Below are 23241 nucleotides of genomic sequence, written 5' to 3'. Positions count from 1 at the left end.
TATAAATATGTTTATTGTTAATTTCTAAGTTAAATTTTAAAATAAAAAATTAGAGGTCAAAAATTAGGCAGAGAGAGAGAGAGAGATCAATGAAAGTTCATACTGAGACACTTGAGTATTCGGGATGATTCACAAATATCCATGACTAATGTTGACCAAACACATTTTGTCATTGACAAATGATAGTGTTTATCTCTCTCTTTGGAGCCACAGGTCTCTCAGGAGTTATATTTTCATATTATAGTTTAAGATACGGGGAAATTTTATAATTACTCATACTTTATCCAAACAGATTGAAACCAGTAATAGAAATTAATAGACAAGAAGTTCAGATTGTAAACACCCAATGTTAAATTACTGGAGAACAAAATTCCCAATGGAGAGAGTGGTGGGCAATGAAATCAAAATGGTAGGTGGGGGCCAGATCATATAGGACCTTGTAGGCCAAGGTAAGGATTTTATTTTGTTCTGAGAGAAGTAAGAAAGTTTTGTGGAGGTTCAAGCAGAGGCAAGATATTCTAACTGCTTTTTCTTCTTTCCTTCAAGGCTGCGTTCCTTGAAAAAATTAATATTTACCATTTCTTCTTCTGTATTCTTTGCTCTTAAAGCCATTGAAGTCACACCTTAACAAGGATGAGTTTATCTCCAAATTAGTAGATTCAACATCTCTTTTCAGTGTTACGTTTCCAGATTTGTGGTGACTCTTAATACCTTTGACATTAGCTTTCATTCTGAAATTTTATTCATCTATTTATAACCTCGTTCCAGTCATTTTGACCCCATTAGCTGTGCGATTCTGGACATATTGATTCATGTCACTGTTCTTCAGTTTCCTCATCTGTGAAATGGGGAAGTAATTGCAACAATTTCATAGGGTCGTTATGAGAGTGGTAAGAGATAAGCACTCAGTGTATATTACAATTGTTACGTCCCAAACCAAACTCCCAATCTTAATTCCTCTCCCAAAATTACTCCTCCTCCATTAGTGGCATCACTATCTGCTGGTTGAATGTGTCTCCTCCAAAATTCAGCGTTTCCATTGTAACAGTATTAAGAGGTGAAACTTTTAAGAGCTGATTAGGCTATGTGGGCTTTTCCATATTTAATGAGATTAAGGCCCTTTCAAAAGAGGCCTCACACAGCATTCAAGCTGGCTGGATCTTTTGCTCCTTTGCTCTTCTGCTATGTGAGGATACAGTTCATCTTCTCTTGCCTTTCCATCTCTTCTTCCATGTGAGGAAGCAGAAAGAAGGCCCTCACCAGACACCAGATGCTGACACCTTGATGTAGACTTTCCAGCCTTCAGAACTGAGATAAATAAATTTCTGTTCCTAATAAGTTACCTAGTTTGTGCTATTCTGTTAGAACATCACAAATGGACTTAGACACTATCTAAACCAGAAACTTCAGGGCCACCCTTCATATTGAAGTAATCTTATAGATTTTAACTCTGAGATTCTCCCTTTTATCATTTCTACTGCCATGACCTCTTTCCTCTAAGCACATGTGCACATACACACACTGCTTTCCTTGTGCTACGTTCTGGTCGTACTGAACTATGCCAGCTACTTAACGCTTTGCACATTTTTCTTTGACTCTCAGTAGTCCTTTAGTAATCTCACTGCCTCTTGTCTTTAATAACAATAAAATGACAGTAAGAATAAATGCAATGTTTTATCTTGTGCCTGCATATAGTATATTAAGAGCTTTCTATACATGATCATTGGGTACTCACAACCACCTTGTAAAGTAAGCATTATTATTATTCCTACTTTACGGAGAAGGCAACTGAAACTTAGATACAAGATCACAATCAAATAAGTGATAGAGCTGGGATTTGAGCCCAGATACACCTGATGTCAAAGCCCAGGTTTCTAAACACTATGCTATTATTGTTCCCTGAAATGAGCTTATCTTGAAAAAATCTCTTAAAATTGTTCTTGTGTATCTTATATCTTTGGTAACTGTCCATTTTGCACAGGATAAGTTAATGATCTTTAGCCTGGTGTGAAAGACCCTTCAGCATCTTGTCTCAACTGATCCCTTTAAAATTTGGTGTATTTATGTCTTTATTTTTATGTAATTTTTGTATATTTATAATTTTATTTTACTTTCTTTTATAATATTTCTAATTTACTCTAGATTTTTTTTTCATTATCCTCTTCTTCAGTACACACACACACACACACACACACACACACACACAGTATTTTTAGCTTGGGACAAATTCTTCCTGAATTTTTTCCATATTCATACAGACCTATACAAATATAAATATACATGCATAGGGCTTTTGTTTTTCTGTAGCACTGGAAATGTTATATGCATGTATTAGTCAGGGTTCTCCGGAAAAACAGAAGCAATAGACTGTACATAGATATTTAGAGAGAGAACATGATTTATTTTAAGAAATTGACTGGCATGACTATGGGGGCTGTCAAGTCCAAAATGTGCAGAGTAGGCTGGCAGGCTGGAGGCCAAGGGAAGAGCTGCAGTCATGAATCTGACAGCAGTCTGGAGGTAGAATTCCTTCTGTTTCTGGGGAATCTCAGCCTTTTTCCTTTAAGAACTTAAGAACTTTGGCTGATTGGATGAAGCCCACCCACATTATGAAGGGTAATCTGCTTTATTTAAAAATCTTCTTATTTAAATGAAAATCAATTCTAAAAATACTTTCACAGCAACATTGAGACTGATGTTTGAACAAATATCTGGAAGCCACAGGCTGGCCAAGTTGACCCATAAAATTAACCACCACAGTGTATTGATTTATAACTTGTTTTTTCTCATCAACAAGATAGCATTGACATCCCTTCATATCAAGAGCTACAATATGCACTTTCCCATCAGCAGCATGTGAGATAAATTTTTCCTTTGTCCTGGTCAGCACAGGCTATTAGAATTCTTTGTAACTAATGCTGATCAAATGGATGAAATATGGCATCTCATTGTACCTTTAATATCCATTTCCTAGACTATTCATGGGAAGTTGAGCATGTTTTAATTTATTTATCATTTAGCCTCTCTTCTGTGAATTGTATTTTGAGAATTAAATCACATTCCTTGCCCGTTTTTCCATTTATTTCTATTTTTTCTTACCAATTTATGTATTCTAGAATTTAAACTCTCGATCTTTCATGCGGTTTGCAAATATTTTTTCCAGCCTATCATTTGTCTTTTGATATTATTTGTGGAATCATTTAACATTCTAAATGTTTTTCTTAAACTTCCTTTTATAATCCAAACTGCCTTTTGTTTTTATAGCTTTAAAGATTCTTAAGTTCTTTTACTTAAGAACTCTAGTTTTGTTTTAAATTTTTAATATTAAAATTTTAATTTATCTCAAGTTTATTTTTGTATTCTATATGGGATGAAGTTCAATTTCCTTCCCTTGAAATAGCTAGTCAATGGTGACAGTAAAATTTATTAAACTTTATTACATTTTAATTAAATAAATTTTAACAAAGGGAGAAAGGACTAAATAAGCCATCCTTTCTCCTATAAATTAAAATACCATTTTTGTCACATGTCGGTTTTCCATAGATACTCAAATCTTTATCTGGATTCTCTATTGATTTGTTTGCTCTTGTGCTGGTCTGATTAAAGAAACTTTATAATAAAGTTTTATAGCTTGTAAGGCAAATCAACTGCCTCAGATTCAAACACACATAGGCTCTATTCATTTTTCTCATAATTTTATATTCCTGGAGACTCATTCTTCCATGCAAACATCAAATTATTTCACACAGTTCCATTAATAAAATAACCTCTACTGTACCAAAGCAAAAACACAACCCTCTAGGATTCTACTTGTAGCCGCATTATATGATATGTGATGTCAGGGAGAAATATTGCTGTGCTCAGGATATTAAACCTTCTCATCTCAATGAAAGCTGCTTATTTGTTGAACTGCTGTCATCATAGTTGCTTCAGGTTGATGAAGCCTGAGGGAGAACTCCCCCGCTGGGTCTAGATGATTCTACTGTACTGATTCAAAAACACTCTAATAAAACTGGGTGAAAATTTAGTAAAACAAAATGGTATATTTTTGCAAGTTCTCTTTTTCCTAAGCCGTGATGTTTCCTGTTAGTACACCACACTTTATTGTATGAAAGAGCAAGGAAACCCCTCTTTTACAGGAGCCAGGATGGCCAAGAGGAGGTCCTTAATCTTGTTGATTTCTGGAGGGTGGCTGCATCCTTTTCCCAGGCTTAACTCCCCCTGCTGGGAAGGACCCATCCCACCATGAGCCCTACCCATGCTTGGGAGGGAAGGTCCATCAGAGCTCCTCTGATGCCTCTCTCCCTTGCCCCCCTGTTCACCAGCTACTCTTCCATCTTGGCAGCACTGTTTTCAGACCTTTGCATTCTGTAGACCCAGAAGCCCTCTTCCCAGGGCAGAGACAACACAAGTGAGCTTGGCATTATAGAGCTCTTGTCCTTGGTGCGATCTCAGGGCACACTTCCATGTGGTTCTTCATTTCCTGATAGTTCAGGCTTGTTTGTTTTTGTGTTGCTTTTTACCCCTTCTCAACTCGTAACATAGCTCCTAACCACATGCTTTTCTTTGCTGCTGGGAAAGCAGCCCAGATATACGGCTGCTCAGTTAAGCCGGGCCTGGCATAAAGGATTCAAAGACAGACCAGCAAATAGGGTGCACAGAGCCTGGGCAAAGATTGCCCTGACCCAAGGGCACTGTGACACTCAATTCACTGCTTACATTGTGCCTGGGGCTCTAAAAAAGACAGGCAAAGAGATTTGCCAGAATCTGTCCTTGTCTGTACAGCTTTTTGTGTGGGGATGGTTTTTTCATCCATCTGTTACCAAATCATGACTCTCCTGGCAGTCAGCCTAGGTCAAGATGCAGTGGTTATTTCCTTGTTCCTTCTGAAGGCTGACATTTTCCAACATCTGCAGCCTACATATTGAGCAAATAAATGGCCGTCAATTCACTCAGGAGGAAGTTTCTTCATTTCTCTTGTGACCCACCTCTAGGATACATGGCAGGGCCTGAGAGCTCAGAGTCTCCTGACTCTCAGGCCCGCTGCATTATCACAACATTTGCAAAATCCCTATATTGGATATAGTAGCTAATAAAAAGTTATCACTTGATGTCACAAGTTGAGGCTATACTTTCGTGCATATTTTTAAATACTTGAAAAAGTAACTTGCCTTTGGAAAAACTAGAATGTCTTTTATAAAAATAGGCCTGTTCTGATGTCAGTTTTCTGCCTGAATAAAAGTGAATGAATATTAAACATTGCTCCAGGCAGTCTTGTCATTGGAATTAAAGATTCTCTGCTATAATAAATAATTTTATAAACACACAAATTTTGTCTAAGCACTGCTAAGCCCAATTTTTTTATAAATGTGTTTTCAGTCCAGGGTACGTACATTTGAAGGGTAATTTGTGATCACGAAATATAGGTTTTTTGCATAAGTAGCATATATTTTAATTAACAGTGTAGCTGTCTACCTGTTTAAAAATGGTCTAGCAGCTGTATGGAAAATAGATGACTCTTCTCGGTGGGAAGATGGTATATGTCTTGGAGGAAAAGTGAGTCACATCCAGCACTACTAAATTGTTATTCACTTGAATAACATATTAGGTCTCTACAGAAAGAAATGTGATGTGTTGTGTAAAAGGAATACTGGATTCAAGTCAACTGACTTGATTTCAAGTGGGTGGCAATGCTGTTGCTTGCTAGCTGTGTGACCTCGAATAATTTATTTATGCTGTCTGAGCATCTCTTTTATTGACTACAAGTGGAAAGGATCAGACCAGATGGGACTTCTAAACCACATTATTTATACATGGGCATGTCTCAATCGGTCGTGAGGTAGATAAGTTATTGCTACTAGAAATAAAGTCCTGACGTTTGTAAACAACTTCTAGTTGTAACACAGGTAAGTTTAGCACCATGATGTCACTCTCACCAACTCACCTTCTGAAGTGGTTTCTTGAGGGGGAGAGAAGAAAGAGTATGAGTTATGGTTGCCACACTGGGAAGACAAGTAATACTGCCGCCAAGAATTCCACATGATCAATTTCATTATTTGTGAGCCTGTCAAATGTTTTCATGGACACTGTTCCCAGTAGGTTCCTGGGCATTTGTCTTACTTCCATACAAATATTTGTAGACAATATTTAGTTAATATCTTGTTGACATCTGAGTGTACTCTGAGGAAGGAATTCTCCCTTAAATATAGCCAGCATATGTAAACTGTAATACATAATTTTATAAAAACACAGATTTTGTCTAGGCAATGCTCAGCCCAAATTTTCATAAATGTGTTTTCAGCTCAGGGTACATACATTTGTAGCATAATATGTGAACATGAAATGTAGCTTTTTGTATAAGTAGCATATATTTTGAAGTAACAGTGTAGCTATCTACCTGTTAAAAAGTAGGTAAAATCTACCCAGGCTGGATTGTCTCTAGCATTCTTTCTGGTTACTTACTCTCTAGGCAGGAACACGTGGATTTTCACACCTCCAAAGTCAAGCCACTGAGGGAATAGAGGCTGACTATATCCAGAGGTGAAAATGTATCTGGAGGCAGAAACATCTCTGATTTTTCCTGCTTACTGCTTAGCCATAAACACTGTGATTTCCTGGGGTTTGAGTTTTAAATTCTGGATTTTCATATTCTAGATCTTCTTAGCCTCTAGGCATCTCAACAAAGGCCATATTGAGTCAAGCCATAATCAATCCCCACTCTCTACTTTCAGCAAACACATGCATTTCAAGAAGCACCAGGAAATTGATAAGGCAACCATAAGGAATGGTGACATCAGCCAGGGTCATGAGGACTTAACCCATCTCTGACCAGGGCTCACTTACCTTATTTACTGTTTATTTTGTGCTAGGCAGGAAGGTAAGTTTTACATACATTAAATCACCTAATTCTCATAACAACTCAGCAAGGTAGGTAATATTAATGTCTGCGTTTCATAAATGGGAATCCTGAAGCACATATAAATTAAGGAACCTGCTCAACTGGTAGCAGTAGGCTGAGATTCACCCTTAGTCAGTCTGGCTACAAAATCAAAGCTCTTAACCAGGCTTCTCTGCCATGTCATCAGCATCCTAAGTCGATTGAGTTTATGCCAGCTATGTTTACATAACTGTCCTCTGAAGTAGTTCTTATCCCCATGGTATATTTGAGGAAGCCAAGGATATGTGAAATTAAATATGTGACTAAGGTCACATGGCTGCAAATATTGATAGGAAGAGAAGGAGCTGGAATTTGAACCTAGAGGTTTGTATGTGTGTGTGTATAGATAGATAGATAGATAGATAGATAGATAGTTTTCTGTATCTTAGAGGAAACTCATAGGAATGAATATGAAACAATCCCAGCATTTTTTTTCTGGAAAGATCATTTGTCTTAACTGGTTGGGGTTTTCATCTATAGTATGACATTCTTTTCTAGTCACTAGATTACTATCATTGTAGTTTTGCCAAGCTCTAGGTGTTGACTATCTCCCCGTCACCCCCAAAACTGATCAATTACAATCCACCTTGACTTTCTAAGTATGGGGATTTGAACGAAACACTGATTACCACTCCTTCAGTACTGATGTCTCTGCAAGCCTCTAACCCTAACCTCAGGTTGTTGCATATTCAAGAACTGCTATGATACCTCAGTAGCGATCAAAAGCCATTTGCTCATAGCATCAACCATAATAATAACAGCATCACCAATGTGTCATTTCAAATTTGCCATTAAAAACAGCATGCATTGAGTGTTACCTACATGCCAGGATCAGGGATTAATAACAGAGGCCTGAATCATGTGTTCAAGCACTTGCAAATTCCTTTCTGCCAGCAGAAGCCCATTCTTCTCCATTTTTATTCCGTTATCCTGAGAAGGTCAGGTGACCTGTATATTTCTGAATCTTTATATGATGCATTTTTCCATTTGGGGAAAGAAAACCACTCAGCTCCCCAGATTTGATTCAGAAGAGGTACTGGAAGTATTTGTGGTCAGAAATTGTTAGCAGAGTGAGACTAGGGGATCTGGGAAAGGTAAGACATTATACTTGTAAACCTCATCACCTTGGCAAAGGTAAAGGTGTCATGGGAATAGATGAAAGGAAGAAAGCTCTCATAGAATGAACCTGGGTAGGACAAATAGACTTTAAAAGAGTTAGGAGAGATAGAATGTGAAAGAAGTTTAAGCGTTACCTCTGAGTCTCATTCTCAACTTTTAGGAGAACAAGTTCACTCACAGCTTCTAGAAAGAAAAAAAAAACTGAGGGGGCTAACCATGCTGTGTTAGCATCTCGGGGACCCCCTGCCTCTGCCTGCTACAAGATTGTGTCACACAAACCTTGCCAAGACTGCAGAGAGCTTCATTTACCACCATGAATATATCTCCACTAGCTGGTGTTCATATTAAGGAAAACAATTAGCAAGTTAATTAATTGTGTTTTTTTCCCTGCTTCTTTATTTGCAAAGCTGCTTTGCCTTGATCAGTAGTCTAAGCACTTTTATGAGCTCACCGACCTTACTTCCAGGGTTTGCAATGCAAAGTTTATGAAAATATAACATTTTGGAAAAGAAAACTAATTAAAGTGAGAGTTTAACTTCTAATGACAGTAACTCAGTGGACAGTTTTTATACATTTATTTACACTTAATTTTTGGAATAGAAGTGGAGATATATTTTCAATTTTTCTTCCCAGAGTTTTTCATTAATTGACATTCAGTATTCACCCTGAGAAGCATGTAACACTGGCAGCTCACCCATTTAGAGGTCAAGTTTTCAGTACTTCCTGAATGAAACAAACCCAGAATAAGCAATCAAACAGCCTGAAATGAAAGAAAAGATGAAAGTCTGTTAAAAAGCCCAAGAATTTTATTAAATTAGAAATATAGAATCTCTCACTGGCCAGAAGCTATGTAAAAAATACAAACCAAGTTAGTTGCAGGATTTTCTGATACCAGAAACAGGGACCAAATTAACATAATATAAATACTATAATCTGGGATCATTAAACTTAGGGACTTTCCATACCTTAATATTTTTCCAGAGCTTCACAACTCATAAGAGCATTGTTATTCGTTCTCTTAATTCCATCTTCTCAAAAACAAAATCAAATTATGTTTGGTATATTCTTTAAAAAGGGTATTATGATTAATATTCTTTACCAATAATTCAATTAAAATGATATTTTTCTGAAAGATGACTCTTAAAGGCTGTGATTTATCTTAAAAATGAATTTATGTGTACTGCCTCTTTCATGAAGATGCTAGATGAAGCATTCCTATATGCCGTTGTACATGCTGCTTCCTGCCTTACTCATAAATCAGGTATTTTACTCCCAATTTTAAGATGGATAAATGAGCTATAGTTAGGTGAATGGATCTAAGCAATGTTTGAGTTTGCCAGGGCCAAGACAAGACATCATCAGCTCTTCTGTTACTGATTTCATTCTCTGTAAGTTCGGTTGAAGGGAAAACAAGGAGAGGCCCACTGCTGTTGTTTTTCTGGCTGTACAAATTGTCTGTTTCTCTCTCTCTCTCCCCCCCTTCTCTCTCTCTCTCTCTCTCCCCCCCCCCCCCTCCCCCTCCCTCCCTCCCTCCCTCTCTCTCTCTCTCTCTCTCTCTCTCTCTCTTACTATCTCTCAATGCTCAGAATTGAAAAAGGCGCTCTTCACTTTAGCTAAGTGCAGAGTACAACATTTCAATGTTTTTCCATTGTAAGTCAGGAAAACATCACTACACATGTAGCATGACAGTAAGGCATTTGGATTTATAGACCTGCAAAGCCCAATTCAGATGGATTCTGCATTGTGGCGTCAGTGAAATGAAGCAGCATGTGTCATGAACTGAGCATTTAGCCAATGCCAAGCACATGGTAAGAATCTAATGTATCCTTTGCTTACACAGGAGGTAAAGGTATCTAGTGTATCCCTTGCTTACATAGGAAGAATATATGAAATATTTTATGGTATCGTTTCTGTAGTTCACCCAAACCTGGATTCTGTTTGATATTAACCAAGTCACATTTTGCTCTTATCCTGACATTCACCCCTCATGGTTAGCTATCACACTTCCAGCCCACGGCTCCTGGTAATCTGCTGTGAGTCATCACGGATTTGTCTAATAATCCCTCTTTGAATGGTGGTATGGTGTTCACCTCTTGAATACCATATGTTTTGTATTTTCTGATCAAAGCTGTCACTTTCTTTTATTCCTATTCTAAAGTCTCTTTCTCTCTTTCAGATGTCATGGGATAACTCTTTACTATTTAGTTTGTTCACAAGGTCAGGTGACCAGAATGCTGGCTCTGCCACTAGCTAGCTCTGAGACCTTATTGACTTAACATTACTAGGCATCAGTTTCTCACTACTATAGCAAATTATAGTGCCTAAACTCTCTAATGTACCTTCTACCTATAAAATGCTATTATTTTATAATTCATACTCCTCATGATTCCATAATCTTTGCTCATATCTCCTTAATCTAGAACAATGCTATAATCATATATATCATATATATATATGATAAGAACAACTCATAAGAACACTGTTATTCTCTTAATTCCATCTTCTCAAAAACAAAATCAAATTATGTTTGGTATATTCTTTAAAACGGGTATTATGATTAATATTCTTTACCAATAATTCAATTAAAATGATTTTTTTCTGAAAGATGACTCTTAAAGGATGTGATTTATCTTAAAAATGAATTTATGTGTACTACCCCATATCATATATATATATATATATATATGATATATATGATTATAGCATTGTTCTAGATTAATTTGGAGATCTTTTATATATACATAATTATATATATACATATATGTGTATATGTAAAATATATATACATTTTATATATAAATTATATACATATATACATGTGTATATATATATATACACACACATATATACACATGTATACACATATATACACACATATATATACACACACATATATGCACACATGTGTGTGTGTGTGTGTGTGCATATATATATATGTAAAATCATTTGGAGATCTTTTTTAAACCACCTGGTGCTGGGACCCTACGCCAGACCAGTTAATCTAGGAGTGGAGTCCGAATTTGTTTTGAAAGCTCTCCAGTTGATTGTAATGTGCAGCCAGAATTAAGAACTACCAGTCTTCACTAAAGCATCTTGATTTTATCTTTGGCATCTCTACCAGTCACTATTACAAAAAATCAGACAGAAAGCGTGTTTGTCTGTTCTGTGTTGCTATAAAGGAATACCTGAGGCTGAGTAATTTATAAGGCAAAGAAGTTTATTGTGCTCACAGTTTGTCAGGCTGTGCAAGCATGGTGCCAGTATCTGCTCAGCTTTTGGTGAGGTCACAGGAAACTTCCAATCATGGTGGAACACAAAGGAGGAGCTGGTACATCACATGGCAAGAGTAGGAGCAAAAGAAAGATGGAAGATGTGCTACACTGTTTTCAATGAAGCAGATCTCATGTGAACTCAAAGCAAGAACTCACTCATTACTGCAAGGAAGGCACCAAGCCATTTATGAGGGATGATCTTCTATGACCCAAACACCTCGCACCAAGCTCCAGTTTTAACATTGGAGATCACATTTTAACACGAGATTTGGAGGGGACAAATATCTAAACTATATGAGAAAGAAAGAGAAAAGTGTTCTAAGATCCCTCTTTATAGAAGCAGAGGAGCAAGGGACTAGGAGTCTGATAGAAGGCAGGTAGCTAAGAACAGAGAAGCTATTGCATTGGGAAAGTATAATTTTATAGGCGTGGAATATAACTCTTGACAAGCTTGGCTGGTTGGATTCCAGGATACCCAAGAAAAGAGTAGTTGGTCTCTATTTTAACCAGTTTCAACTCGTTCTAAAAAGTTTTCCCCACGAAAATGCACCTCCAGTTTTATATGGTACAGTAGTGGATATAAAGCATGCTTTACAATTATGCTTCAGGGCCAGTTTTGCTGAGATGGCACTCTTCCACAAACATGGGGCATACACACATCTGTTATGATTCTATCCCAGGGTCCCACGTTGCTTGCCTTTCTTTCTCATAAATTCTTCTTCTTTGAAAAGCCATCTTGTAGCAGTTGAATTGGAATCCATAATTCAGTGCTTTTTATTCTTGACTATGAAAGTTTTATATTTCTTCCAATAGAAAAGAAATGGTTAGATTTAAAGCCGTATATGCTTAGGGCTGAGACTGTCATGAAATTCTACAACTGTATTTGATGACAACAATAAAAGGGTGAGTTATGAAGAGTTAGGTTTAGGGTGAGGGGCATCATAGTGCAGCAGAGAGGACACTGACTTACTCTCAAACTGGAAGTTAGACTCATTCTGCCATTAAGCGGTTTGATGCTGCCAACTTCTTTTTAACCTTTAAAACATTTTTAAACCTGTTTAACTGTGATATTAGTGTGACAGGATCATCTCTAGGGTCCCTTTAAGCACATAGGTGCCATAGTTTCAAACTCATGTGTCACTAGCTGCATTTTCTTTGGCTAATGAATGGATTTCTGGTCCAGTTGTTCTTTTTGAGTGATACTGAAGTTTCTAAGATTTTAATGAGATGTACTCGCCTGTCAGGCTGAGAGCTCATTGACTGTCTTCTCACAGGCAATAGACCAGAGGACCTTATAAGCCCAACCATATTACTACATCCTGTTTGATTGTCCATTTTATTTTATACAGGGTTTCACATCTGCAGGAGAAATTTCTTTTTTTATTAGTAGTACTATTTCACTAGTATGTGAAAATCTGTTTATTATTTTTAACATTTCTAAGACTGTTTCCTTCGGCCCTTGGTTTAATGCTGTCCACTACCCAGGAGCAAAACTCTTTCCATGGCAAGAAACATCGAATACCTGTAGTGGGTGAGTGAGACAACTTCATAATTGGCGTGTTTGTATTAACAGTGTTTCTGCCTTGGTTAATGTATTTTTGCCTTAAGTAATTCCAGTTTCCCTAGGACAATATTTATAGGTTTCTGTGGGCCATATAACTTTGCCTGTCAGATATGCACAAAGTGTGTCTTTAAAAATGAGGAAGCCAATTCTCTTTGATAGCTTCTGAATAAACGTTCACTCTCAAAAGCTTTAACATTAGCTATCAATTGACACTTGAATATAAAATAGGCTTTTAAAATCTATCTTCTTAGTTGGCTAGCATCTGTTTTGTCATATACCCAATAAGCACAGGTAGTAAAAATTCATATTGTGATGCCAATGTTTGTGACAGAGGGTTTCATGGACACGGTGAAAATGTTGATTTGCACCACATGCAGGCACTGGTTTTCCACTCTTTCTTGTCAAGCTCCCACAGAGGAACCTCAGAAGCAGGATTGCCTGGGGCACACAGTTCAGCTGAACCAACAGCCAGTGCAGAGAAGTTACCAGGTAACACAGATGCGTATCGTCACAGTAAAGAGGCACAAATGCCCCCTGATTTTTTTCTTGGCAGGGAGGCTCTAAAACAAAAAGACCGACTTATGAGACAGTTTGGCTCTGAACAGTGCGAGACATTGAGTCAGATCATGGCAAGATAAAATCCAGACATGATTTATATTGAAATAACATGCTTCTCACACAGAGCACTTTCTTTGGAGAGGCATACTTATGCACTGAAATGGATTTTTAAAAAAATTTGTACTGTCAAGCCAGCGGACAGTATAAAAAAATGGCATTCTGATAGCAGTTTGGGTCAGCTCTCCCATTTTGCTTAAAATGATCATATTATTTGTCTCTTGACTTATTTAAATGATTTTGTTTCCAGAGGGATTTGTTTGCTAGGATATAGAAGATTCAATCATTCATTCAGTAAATATTTACTGAGCATCTACTCAGCTTATGTTCGAGGTTCTATTTCAGATGGGAAGCCCTCTTGAGCTTGTATTTTAAGAGAGAAGCAGAATTAATACACAAATAAGTGAAAGATATGGTGTGTCAGATTGTGATAAATGCATTGGAATAAAATAAAGCCAGGCATAAGGATAAGGCACGCATTGATGAGGAGAGGGTGCTATTTTAAATAGCATAGTCAGAGAAAGCCTCACTGAGTGAATAATATATGGGCGATTAAGAAATAAGGAGCAGGAGGTGCATCTGTCTAGGGAAAAGTGGTGGGGTTTGGAGTAGGATGGTCTTAGCAGAGGTGTTGAGCAGTGACAGGTTCTCAAACTGTTTTGGAGGAGGTAGAAATGACAGCATTTTCTTCCAGATTGGATTTGGGGTATGAGAGAAAAATGATCGGGTTGACTCCAAAGTTTTTGGCTTGAATGACTGTAGGATGGAGTTGTCATTTACTGGTATGGGGGAGACTGTAAAAACAAGTTTAGAACATGTAGAATTGGTATATCTGAAGTTTGAAGCATTTATTAGACATCCACCTGTACAAATCAAGTGGGCAGTTGGATATGCAAGACTGGGCAAGATCTGTGATGAGACATACATTCGAGGTTATCAGCTCTTAGATGGCATTCAAAGCTCCAAGGCTGGATGAGATAATTTAAGGTAATGATTCTCAACTGAGACCCACCGTTAGAAATTCTTCTGCAATTGGTCTGTGATGGATCTCAGGCTTTGGCATTTTTAAAAACTTCCCAAATGTTTCTTATCTTTGTCTTAACCTGCGATATAGGTTAAGTACCTCTGACTTAGAGACTGAGTGTTGCTAGAGATGAGAAATACTCTTAAGACAGAGTTCAAGAAGCATTTTAAGGTCAAGAATATGAGGAAGAACCAGAGAAGAGAATGAGCTACTGTGAGACAGAAGGAGAATAAGCAGAGTGAGGGATTCTGAAAGCCAAATCTAGCATATTAAGGAAGAAGGAGTGATTAAATAAATGTTGCAGACACATCAAACAAATGAAAACTGAGAACTGACCATTGGATTTAGCAAGTTGGGTCTTTGGTGGCTTTACAAAAGCTGAATCAGTAGTCCAACAGGGTGATGTCTTGGCTGGAGTGGATTCAAGAGAGAATGGGAAAAGAGAGATTGGAACTCATCTTTCTAACACCATTCTTTCAATGAGTTTCTGTATAAATGAAAGTAGAGAATCAGGGAGTTAGCTGAAGTAGGAGGTGGGGGAAAGAAAGTTTCATTTTTTTAAGATGGGAAAAAGAGTAGCATGTTTGTATGCTCTTGGAAATGATCCAATAATAGAGAGAGGAAAATTATACCATAGGAGAAGGAAGGAAGAACTGATGGAGCAATCCCCTTGGGTGTGGAAGAAAGGGATGTGTGTGCAGTGAATGCTTTAATTTGGGTGACAGCATGGCCAGTTTCTCCACATAACAGAAAGGAAGGTTTGAATATACGGGCCATTTCCAGTAGGTGAATGCTGCTGGTGGTGGGTACTGGAGGACATTCTCTTTTGACTGCTTGTTTTCTCAGGGAAATAGGAAGCAAGGGCTTTAGATGAGAGAAGGCATAGGAAGGAGAGATTAGAGGCCTGAGAAGTGACCATAGTATGAAATACATGTCAGGAAAAATGAATGAGTTTATTGCAGCACTATTCACAATAGCCAAGATTTGGAAGCAACCTATATGTCCATCAACAGGCTAATTGATAAAGAAAAAGTGGCACATATATACACAATGGAGTATAATTCAGCCATAAAAAAAAATGAGATGTTGTCATTTGCAACAACATGGATGGAAGCGGAGTTCTTTATGTTAAGTCAATGAACCAGGCACAAAGATAAACATCGCCTGTTCTCACTTATCTGTGGAGCTAAAAATTAAAACAGTTGAACTCATGGATATGGAGTAGAAGGATGGTAACCACAGGCTGGGAAGGGTGTTTGGGAGAGGAAAGGAAGCGGGGATGTTTAATGGGTACAAAATATATTTAGAAAGAATGAGTAAGACCTAGTATTGGCTAGCGAAACAGGGTGACTATAGTAAAAGATAATTTAATTGTTTATTGAAAAATAACTAAAAGAGTATTACTGGATTGTTTGAAATGAAAAGGATACATGCTTAAGGGATGGCACTCTATTTACCCTGATGGGATTATTATGCATGGCATGCTTGTATCAAAATATCTCTTGTAATCCATAAATACATGCTCTTACCATGTACCCACAAAAATTAAAAGAAGAAAACAACAACAAAAATGAACGAGTAAGTGGATGGGGAAATGTAGAATTGATGGACAGTTCAAGGGTCACAGGTTTAGTTTGAGACAGCAGCTGTATGTGTGCTTTTCAGCTGCATTCGGCTGCTTGCCTGGTGCAGAGAACCTGGGGAGTCAGATTTAACCAGGGTGGAGTTCTCAACAGGTGAATGCAATATAGCTAGCCACAGAGTTAAGCTATATGCAATGGTGTGATTCTAATGATGAACCCTGTGATGTATACTAGACTGGGGAAAGTGAGGATACCAGAGGAGTGGGGCACTGGTGGTCTGGGTTGGGTCAAAAAAATTGCTGAAGCCATGGTTCTAGTAATTCACTATGGTATGAAACAGCTGTTCTGATGAAAGGTAAACACATTTGTTACTGAAGCCAATTTTACTTTGAATCTACTTAAGTTTTTAACCATTGAAATTAGTTAAATTATGCAAAAAGAGCCATAGGTTTGAACATTAATATGCATTCTTTCACTTACAATTATGAAATGAATATGTTAGTGAATGATCTGAAAACAATTAATGATTGCTAGAATACATCTCAGTCGTCTGTCTCTTGTAAATTAAAAAATTACCAATGACAGAATTAAACTATCCTGAGCACTTTTAAAATATTTATGCTTCTTTGCAGCCTCAGTGGTTTGGGGAATTGATGACAAGCAGCAAAATATATGTCTCCTCCTACTTTGTAAATCACTTTAATTTTGCCACATAGCTGAAAAGGGATTCACTACAATCAAGAAACACTTCAAAAACCTAATTGATAAAATTGCGTTATGTAAGACTAATGCCAGAGCGATAAGATGCTTGACTTTGATAAGATTTTGTTCGTTACACTTCAGAATTGCTATATGTGAGTGGGGAATTATCTACTTTATAACCTAATCAAATGGTCTGACTCATTGAATGAAGAGGGCAGCTTGGATGTGCTGTTCCATGCCTGCCTTTCTGATTGGATGAGGAGTGGCAACTTCCTGTAGCATTAGAACCTGGCATGGTGCACCCACATGCAGGTGTCCTGTTTCCCCCATACACCCTTAAGGCCAGGTCACTTCCCATCGACTCCATCCTGGTCCTGGCTTATGTTCTGATGTCTGATGCCCAAGCCCACCTACCCACCAATATCATGTCACAGGTATGAGGACATCATGAACTTGTGCTGTTTACCTCTTTCATTATGGTAAACATATGATTTCCAATTCTGCAAAGCAGAGTGTTTCTTATCTTAAAGAAGTTATAACTTTTGGCATTTTGAAAGTTAAAGTTTTGAATACATTCAAAAACCATAAAAACAGATACAAACCTCCCACAATTTTGAGGTTTTATTACTATAAAATAACCTATACCAAATACACTGTCACATTCACATTCTCATATATACCTCACTGCACAGATGAGGGTGGCAAGTCACAAATCTGAGTCTATGTACAGCAGACATTGTCACTGTGTGAAGATGCCCTCAGTGTCAAAGTGTGGCAGTTTAGATGATCAATGTTAATCAATAGTTGCATGAAAACAAAACATATCACCACCTGAAAGGGACTGCATAGATACTTTCTAAAGCAGATGCCATCAACAAGAGGAAGAAGGATTTGAAGGGGAACTAGACAGAGAGGCTGATATGTCTACAGAATGGTGATTGGGAAGCACAGTTTTATACTCCCTGATATTTGAATTATGTTTGTTTTATTTTGTTTGAAATAGCATCTGGGAATCATTTGTGTCCACTGTACTAATTTATTTGTATCTATTGACTGATAGATTGAATGGCAATTAGGAAACAAATCACCACAATACTTAAAAAGAAAGAAAACCTGAACTTTAATCTGTGTTCATCATTCAAGGCAGCAAATGGTCCATCTTCTGGGAGTTACTCTCAGCAATGTTTCTCATGCTAAATATTAGGTCCAGGAATGTCTCTTGCTTTACTTAGGGTTCAAGTGTGTTTGTAAACCCTGCTCTTGGCAAGGTGTCATAGAGATTGAAAAATATTTACATGATTCCTCATAAAAATAAGTTAAAAAATGGAAAATGTGGCTAATGCTATAATTAACAGATTAATTAGAAAATAGATCATAAAAACTTGGGGACAGATGAAGAGACAGAGCAACTCTTCATTGTGGTGGAGAGTTTACATCTTTGGGATGGATTTCACTAGAGAGATAAGTTATGTCTCTCTTTTACCTAGAATGTTTTGCATTTCAGTGATAGCTATTTTAACTTCATGCACTGTTTATTAAAAGCAATTCAAAGGATTAAAGATAGGGATACATATATTCTTTAAGTTTTTATGATCATTTCAAGAGTCAATCAAATAATACTATGCTTTACTGAAATTACATCTTTAAACCAAGTGAAGTAATGATAATACGCTGGCCTGAAACTTAAGAATTGTGTTCTAGAGCCAATGTCCTAACTCACTCTTTACCTTAGGAAAATAACATAAAAGAAAGGCTTGAGACTACATAATCGTTCAGATTCTAGCTTTCAGCATTTAAATATGTAGAATAAAAGGTGGGATGCAAGTGAGCTATTTTTTGCCCCTTGCTTAAAAAGAAATTCAAAAAAATCTTCACACCTCAGAGTTGGTTGCTGTGGACAAAAGAAAATGCCAGTACACATTTTTAAAAAATAGACTCTATTTTTTTAGAGCAGTTTTAGGTTCATAGGAAAATTGGGTAGAAGGCACAGAGCCTTCCCATATACCCTTGTCTTGAAACATGCATAACCTCTCCCATTATCATGTTCTCCACCAAAGTGATGCCTTTGTTAGTCAAAAAGTCAATGAACCTACATCGACACATCATTCTCACCCAGAGTATATCTTAGGCTTTGCCCTTGGTTGTTGTACATTCTGTTGATTGGAATAAATGTATAGTGACATGTAGCCACTCTTAGAGCATCATACAGAACAGGCTTACTGCCCTAAAAATCCTCATGCTCTACCTAATCCTTCATCTCTCCCCACTAACTCCTGACAACAACTGATCTTTTTACCTTCTCCATAGTTCTGCTTTTCCAGAATGTCGTATAGTTGGAATCAAATTGTATGTCTCAGATTGGCTTCTTCCACTTAGTAATGCACATTTAAATTTCCTCTGTGTATTTTCATGATGTCATAGCTCGTTTATTTTGAGTATCGGCCAATATCCTATTGTCTGGATGTACCACAGTTGATCCATTCCCCTATTTAAAGACATCTTGCTTGTTTTCAAGTTTTGGCAATTATAAATAAAGCTGTTATAAACATCTGTGTAGGTTTTTTGTGTGGCCATTAAGTTTTCAGCTCCTTTGGGTAAATGCTAAGGAATGTGATTGCTGGATTGCATGGGAAGGGTATCTTCCCGTACAATTGTATACAAGAAACCATGCAACTTTCTTCCAAAGTGGCTGATCCATTTTGCATTCCCTCAAGCAATGAATGCTCCACCTCCCGACCAGAATTTGGTGTTGCTGGTAACTTGGATTTTGGCCATTCTAATAGGAATATGGTGATATCCCATTTTTTGTTTTGTTTTGTTTTGTTGCATTTCCCTGATGTCAAATGATAGGGGTAACAACTTTTCTTACCCATTGTTGATTACTCTAAAGCCTGAAAGTATGTTCTGTGGATGTCCAGAGAAATCTAACCCTGAAAATACCATCAACAGGCCAGGGAAGTATACTGTCAGTCTAGTGATTGCTGACATGTCCCTTGTCAGAACAAGCTGCAGCCTTATTTTTTGTCACCTTCATCTCTTAAGCTAATTTAGCCTGTAATTCACTATCAGTTCAATAGTCTCAGGAGTGAAATTATTTTCCAGGGTAGGGAGGCCTCTCTCTTAGTCATACCATTATCCAGGGAAGAGTGAAATTCAGCCACTGTAATATATAATCTCTTGCTTTTCCATTTGCCTCTCTAATTATCCTACCATGAGCACTGACACATGGTAGAATTACAGGAATTATTCCTGCAGATTTGCCCTTCACTGCAAGCTTCAGGTTTGTCCCCAGCAACTTGCTTACTAGTTTCCTGTTCTTGGAAACAGAAGAACATCTGGTACCCGCTAATTCCCAGTTGCCAATAATCAGTTACCCATTAATTCCAGCACCGCATCCTCAACTCACTGAAAGTTTAACTTAAAACACAATTGCATGGGATGAGTCATCTCTGCCACCTTTCCTTTTCTCCCATATCTCTAGTCTTGCCACAGTCTTCTCCCCTGATGGTTTAAATTGCTATTTTGGGAGGGAAATATTTCTGTTTCCTGAAGCCAAAGAAACAGAATAAACAGCATGTTATCTGAATTTTGTAGTACACAGTATAAAAATTTTAATTTGTAAATAAAATTTGTATAAAGTGAACAATGTGATGTTTTGATATATACACAGTGAAACGATTATCACACTAAATCTAATTAACACACTTATCTCCTCATATAGTTACTGTGTATGTGTGGTGAGAACACTTAAGGTCACTCTCTTGGCAGATTTAAGGTATACAATACAGTATTGAGTATAGCCCTCATGCTGTACATTAGATCGCTAGAACTTATGTATCCTACAGGACTGAAACTTTGTACTCTTTGACCAACATCTCCCCATTAAAGCCCTGAAGTTGGAATCTCTAAATGGGGACACTGATGGCGAGTAGATTTGAAGATAAAGGACTTCATCTGGGAGAGTCTCAGAAGGAAGCCACATAGGGAGCAAATTAGAAAGACAAATGCTCTTCTCTCTTTGTAGACTTGATCTCTATAAGTCCATGGATGACCTCCATAAATCCAGAAAAGTCTCTCATTCATCTTTGTATCTTCAGCATGTAGCCCTGTGCTCAGGATTTAGGAGGTGCTTGATAAATATTTGTGGCACTGATCAGAACAGAGCCACACACAGTTGAGCCAGGGACACATGGCAGTCAACTAGTGACTGAGTCCAACTGATGACAGAGCAATGGGGAAATGATGGAAATCGACTTCTTACCCCTGCTTATATTCACAAGTATCTTTGTGCTGCATTTTTGTTTGAAGCTGTGTGCCTAGCTAACCCATGAATACAACCCATTCCAAACTGAGCTGTCTTTCAAATCACTGAAATAGGAACAATTGTTGTAACCATGTTTAGTGGGTTATGTGTGGTGCCAAAGGTACCCACAAGAAAGAGTTATTTCCCATCACCACTTCATAGTCATGAAGTAATGCTGGCTCTTTGAAATGTACTTACGCATATTTCCTATTCAGGTCTGGGTGTGACTGTATGAATGATGACTTCAGTGCCAAGGGTGGCTGTAGAGTTAGTAGACAAATCATTATTCTAATGTTGGCTTCTGTCCTTCACAGATCATTTTAGGAAAAAAGCTGACACTGTAGTGACCTTTTCTGATTTCCAGCAGCCAAGTGTTCCTCTGATTGCTAATTCTGTGGATGTTAACATGGGTGTCTTCATATTTGGTTCAGAAAACAATATTGTTCTGAAACACTTTCCTTTGAATGTCTGGTGTCTCATGTTCATTCAAAAGGATTGTCTCTAGTGTCAATGTATGGCTGACCCTACTAGTCAGTTGCTTTTTAGTCAAAGCACTTTCTGAAAGACAAAAGCTCTGTGTTAAGCATGCTTAGGAAAAGTGATTGCAGAAATAACCATATCAGTCAGAGGCCAGAATGTTCTTTCAGATTAGGGTATCAGACAGAGGAACCTACTGGGCTTTGGTCAATGTATTTCATTTTTAATGTGCTCGCTAGGGTGCAGTAGAGAGAGAAGTTGTACATGATCCCTGAGGCTGAGCATTCAACCACTGAAAACCCAACTGACTTAAATCAATGACAGTTGAACAGAATTGAACAGAAGCACCAGCTTCAGGGTGAGGTTGATTTTGCATGTGTACATTCTCTTAAAAGATACAGCTTCTGTTATTAACATAGCCTCTATTAGACTGGGTGATTATGACTATTTTATATTTTAAAAGTATTTATTTTCCCTATAAATGTCATTTGATAACAAATTCGTAGTTATTAAGGAACTAGGAACTATGGACCTTGTTGATTTTTTTTTAACTTTTGAAGGAATTTACAGATGAAATGTTAGTCACTTTGAATCTTGGAGTCAAATTCTTCAACTGCTATAACCAGTAGAGAATACATTTTCCCATACCTTATTCTGTAAGCCCATCAAATAATATAATTTTGAAGGGATTTGAGGCCCCCCTTAATTTAATCTTTACTGTTAAAATATTTCTGGCTCTACTTAATAGAGAGAGTAGAGTCAGTAATCCTAGGTTTTAGAGTTGGCATTGCCATCTTCTGGCTTTCTTACCTTTGGAACATCATTTAGTTCCTCTGAACCTCGGTTTCCCAAATTATAGGAAATAAAGGATATTAGTAGCTAACAGGATAGATTGTTATAGCCAACAAAGTGTGCCAGAGTCTTTTTTTTTAATTTAAAGCATTATATAATTGATTTAAGTTTAAGACAAGGTATGGATGCAAAAAATAGATTGTGTCAATGCTGGGGCACAGTGGGTTGTTGGTTTTTAGTTTTTAAATCACAGCCTTTGAAGTGTTTCCATTATTAATGTTCTTATAGCAAAGAGTTGTAAAGCAAGGGAGGGATGAAGGAAGGAAGAAAGGGGGAAGGGGGAAGGGGGAAAAAGAGATAAAGAAAAGAAAGAAAAGAAAGAAAAAAGAGAAAGAAAAATAAAGCAAGCTATAGGTGACCATTAGGCTAAGTTAGAACCTGTCTAATGTGAATGTAAGGCTTTTCACATCTCTGTCCTGAGGGGTCAATATTCACAGTAACATAAGAAAAACAAAATTGTATTTGTGAACACATACTAGCCTTGAGATTTTTTTATACTGACTATAATCAAGCTATAAAATGCACATTTTTAGTTATCTCCTTTATACCATACACTCTTGGTTTCTTTTAAATAAAAATCTAACTTGTTGGACTTTCATGGCAATCCAGATATGATTACCCTTTGAAAGACCCTGAAATAAATTTATTTATTTATTTATTTGACAGAGTCTCACTCTGTTGCCCAGGCTGGAGTGCAGTGGCATGATCTTGGCTCACTGCAACCTCCACCCACAGAGAACCTGAAATTTTAAAACAACTGGAAAGTTTCACCAAAACTGAGACTTATTTTCTT

The 23241-nt window shown here is 37.3% G+C and overlaps 1 long non-coding RNA gene across 1 annotated transcript in view; it reads left to right on the top strand.

Moving 5' to 3' along the window:
* The first annotated feature begins 12771 nt into the window (after window positions 1-12771).
* The window catches only part of LOC116527213, a 126756-nt gene continuing 116286 nt past the window's right edge, over window positions 12772-23241 (top strand). Inside the window, exon 1 of the long non-coding RNA XR_004258425.1 lies at window positions 12772-12859. This is a non-coding gene — a long non-coding RNA (uncharacterized LOC116527213). The remainder of the gene's footprint in view (window positions 12860-23241) is intronic.

This window comes from Sapajus apella, unplaced genomic scaffold, assembly GCF_009761245.1.
Source record: "Sapajus apella isolate SASKATOON/1434 unplaced genomic scaffold, GSC_monkey_1.0 scaffold53, whole genome shotgun sequence".
Classification (NCBI taxonomy): Eukaryota; Metazoa; Chordata; class Mammalia; order Primates; family Cebidae; genus Sapajus; species Sapajus apella.
The sequence above is the reverse complement of the archived record's forward strand: the minus strand, read 5'-3'. Positions and strand labels throughout refer to the sequence as shown.